Raw genomic sequence first — 4,702 nt, 5'->3', positions numbered from 1 at the left:
TTGACAGCAACAGTCCGTTATTTCAAAGGGCCATTAGTCCGCAAAGTGTTAAAGTTAGGGCTTGTAACATTTTAGGTTAGGATTGGGCATAAGGTTAGGGTTAGGGTTAAGGTTTTGGTTAGCATTGGGGTAAGGGTTAGTGTTTAGGGATAGATTTAAGGGCAGAGTTAGGATTAGGGTCAGGGTTGTGTTTAGGGGAAGGGTTACCTCGGACACATCCTGAGGATGCCAGTGGAGGAGCTGTCTAGAACAGAAGATATGCTCTTATGACATAATGTCAGGTCTGTATATTATTTATTTATTTATTCATTTTTTTATTTATTTTTTTATTTTATTTTTTTTTATTTTTTTATTTTTTTTATTTATATATTTATTTATTTTATTTATTTATTTACTTTTTATTTATTTATGTACATATTTAAATATTTTATTAGTGTTTTTGTTTTTATGATTTCAACAATCAGGCATCTTATCGCTACCAATGTCTAATTATATCTACATATCATGCGGGATTTTAGTTGAATATTCCCCTAAAATTCCCTTTTTAGTTCTTTTGTTCAAAATCATAAACAACTTACTTCCTTAAAAGAAGCTTGAATACAACTGACATTACCTTCAACCCACCCACATGCCATGGTATTTGATGATATTGATAACAAAAGACAATTGTATTCAACTTTTAAGTCTACGAACTTTATTAAAGTCATTGAACTTAAGGGTAGAGACAATAGAAATTTTTACCAAAGGAACATATTCTTGTTTATACCATGATATTGTTGTATCTCAATACTATCACAACTTCAGCTGTGTAACTTACCTAAAAAGTGGTTCTTTTAATTAAAAATACAATAAATAACATCACTCTGCGCATTTAGTACTGACCAGACTATATAGTAATATTTTTTTTTCTGTGTACACTATAGAAACATGGACGAAATAGAGCACGACTTACAACTCCGTTCACCGACGTGAGGACAGTGACAACAAATAAGTCCTAATATAAATACGCGATTGACGTAGCCTATATCACTAGCTATCGTTGGTGGCAGCAGTATTTTTCTCTAATTATATATTCATAATGTATCAAGATGGCGGTCGAGTCCCGGTTCTCTGTCTCTAATTCTGTGGTGGCAGCAACATTTTTCTTCAGTCACGTGATAATGGCACCGGTGATTAATACACGGGGGAAGCCGATGGTGTCCCCACTTACTTGCATTGCGCTGGTATATGAGTTGCAACGGCCTGATAGAAAACGCTTTAAAATATTATGCAATACTAGCAGCTATTAATCATGCTTCAGTGGGCAAGCACCTCTCAATTTAAATTGTATTGGAATTTGTCTTGTCCGGGGGAGCTCAGTGGCGTTATTTTCTAGGGTCTATGGTGAAGGTGACTGATGCGTAGTAGGCCTATGTAGGGCTGTAAAAAACCTGTTCAGTGATTTCATCCGGAGTATGTAGAAATCCATGAATCAGCTAAATTTAGATTTTAGCACCTTGCCCAGCACCTTTGTTAGTTTCGATGTGCAAACATTAAGCCCTGTATTAAAGATACAATAAGTTATTTTACATGAATCTGTAATTTCTCTACTTAGTAGAGAAATTAGCTACATGCATTTGAATGGGGCGGGGCTTCAACTGTATCAATACTGCTGCTTTCCTCGGTTCTTGCCCAAACGTTTTAAAATATCTAATGACGATTTTAATGATTTATCCTTCACTTTTAGGCATTTTATATACAATTAAAATCTGTTTTACCATTTTATACTTTCGCTGGGATCACTGAATAACCCTTTAATTAAGACCCCCTCCCCCCTTTCGCTATCACCCAGAACACATGGTTTGTCATCCACCACCCTCCCCCCTCCCACACACACACTTTTTTCCCATTGGATCTATCGTCATCCTGATTCCGACGCTTTTATTGTTTCATTTACAACTTTTATTATATTTATCCCTGATGATGTTGCCGAATAGTCTTTTGAAATTAGTAGGCCTCATTAGTAGATCTCATATAATTGAAGTGCTCCCCCCGAATAGCAAGATAATGGCATGCTTATGCTTAGTTTTGACATGTAAGAATACAAAATGATTTCCTGAGTTCTTAATGGGGAGTTATAAGCTCCATTGCAAAGTGAAAGCAGAGCGAGGTGTGTGGATGTGAGGGGCATGTGTTGTGTTTATGGCCCGGGGTTTATGGGGAGGGGTGGGTTAGGCAATTAACAGCTGCCTGGTATCATTCAACATTTCTGATACTGTTACGGCTTGAAATTTGAAGGCAGCGGGACTTAAGATGCTCTCAGGAACAACTTTTACCACCTGATGAATAATCTCAAATGCTCTACTTTGCACCAACATGACAGTATAGATTAGGCCCATGAAAGCTGGTCAAAAATAGTATTAAGATTATTAATATTACGTTAAAATAGCACTCCATGCTATGAATAATTATAATTTTATAGCTGACGTTTGATAATGAAAAAATGGCAAGCATTTTTAAAGTTGAGTAACATAATTGAGATGATACAGCTTTGAAGAGGGCCGCTCTTTTTTAGGCACACTGTACATTTAGTAGGGTCGCATTCGGTCTTTTCGCGACCTTTAAGAGCAGAGAAAGATTTGAAGGTGGATTCTGGTGCTTAAGCGTATAAAGAAAAAAAAACGAGCTCCTGTGTACCTCCCAAAAGTGTGGGCTAACTCCAGAAAACGGTAAAATCCAAAATGGCTACCGGCGGCCATCTTGGAATTTAAAAGATTACATAACTTTTGAATAATCAATTTAGAGACATGATTGAATGGTAATTTTGTACTAAATTGATGACCAGGAATCTATTCCAAGGGTTACTTTTTCATTTTGGGGTCATCTTCAGCATGAAATCCAAGATGGCCGCCAACAATCTTATGAATTTATTCATATTTTGCACATTTGCTGACCTGCTTTACCTAGAAATACAATTGAAGTGTTGTTTTCAATTATTTCTATGGCCAGAAATTAATTCCTGGGTTTATTGTGACATTAAACGTTCCACTTTAGCATTTAAAATCCAAAATGGCCACTGGCAGCCATCATTTTGAAAATATCATAGCATTTGAACCGAACACATTTTAAACGTAAAAACTTGGCCGATTTTTACTAATTGCATGGAGAGGAGCAAATATTCATTGACATGATCACTGATCGACTAACATAGACTTTGGTCGATTATGTCGTCATTCTGGGGATGTTTTGGTATCAATAATTGAAAGCCCATTGAAATCAGACGTTTTATAGCGAAAATTCAGAGGGAGTTGCAAATATGCTTAAGTCTTTTCCACTTGAGAGCTCGAGCCTCGCTGGCACTCTTGTCGCCATAGATGTAGTTCAGGACGTGGGTCTTAAAGTTGAAGACCACATCGGCTTCAAGTGACAGGCTCTCGCCACCTCTCTACTGGAACAGTTACTTGGCCTTGGGGTCAGATACCTTGAAATTAAAACTTCTTGACCCGTCCGTAATTCCTGAGTTACTGTCGCATCATTAACCACATGCAAAAAAAAAAAAAAGAAATTACGATGACCTACAATATCCTCATCACAGAATGCCCTGCAGAAGGCTTATCTGTCTTACACCGCATGCAAAGTAGCCCTAAGACTTGATGGTAGATAGGCTGCCTGCACATTAAGCGCATCTTTGCAGCTCTCTGTACGCGTTGAAGATGGGCATATGTTCAGATCAGAATGGTGTCAGCTTCTGTGTGGCTGAACTGGAACTAGGCGTTGTGAAACTCGCCTGTCCGGAAGTGGCACTGCAACTTGTCCCAAAGGAATACACCACTTCTTGCCGATGAAACCTTTCAAAAATTGCTTTGAGGAATTCTTGGAGACGAATTTGTTGCTCATCTGCAAACAATTACAGGCAGAAGGAAGTATTTGTGAAGTCTTTTGGTATAACACCATCCCTTCTGCTGTCCCTCTGGTCTTTCTTAAGTGATTCCGAGATATCAGTATGGTTCATTGATGCAGACAATCTGGTCAGCTCGAGTGTGTCGGCTCATTCCATTGGAATAAGTAACAGCATGCTCCGGACTGGCGAGGTGCTTGACGCCTTCCTGTTCAGTCACACAAAAACCGACATCAGTATATTCTGATGTCAGGATATGCCCAATTTTGAGCAGGGCCTATAAAGATTGTCATTGATTGCCAGGACACATACGTATGTGTGCAGGCAGCCTGTATCTCCCATCAATTACCAGGTACAGGGATGCTTTGCATGTGGTGGAAGAAAGAACCTCTTTTGCAGGACATTCTGCGATGAGGAAAGTATCATTATTCCCTTGCATGCGACAGTGTCTCCGGGATTTACGTACGGGGTAATAAGTTGTATTTGACAAGGTATTTGACCCCGAGGTGTGGCGAGAGCCTGCTACTTGAAGTGGGCCTTAATATTGTCGTCCTGAAGTACATTACCCGGGGGGGCACTCAACTTTGGAAGTGACGGGTATGTGCCTACCGGAGTCGCGAAGTAGGGCCTATCGGGTACAAAGCGTTATTTTAAAAAGGGGTCATTGGGTACAAACAAAATTAAAAAGGGGGTCATTGGGTACAATATTTTGAAAAAAGGGGTCATCGAGTATAAGATTTTTTTAAAGGGTCATCGGGTGGAAAATTTTGAAAAAATGGAGCAAAATTTTGAAAATTTCGGCATAATTTTGAAAAAATGGAGCAA

Source organism: Amphiura filiformis, chromosome 13 (genome assembly GCF_039555335.1).
Source record: "Amphiura filiformis chromosome 13, Afil_fr2py, whole genome shotgun sequence".
NCBI lineage: Eukaryota > Metazoa > Echinodermata > Ophiuroidea > Amphilepidida > Amphiuridae > Amphiura > Amphiura filiformis.
This window is presented reverse-complemented; position numbering follows the sequence as displayed.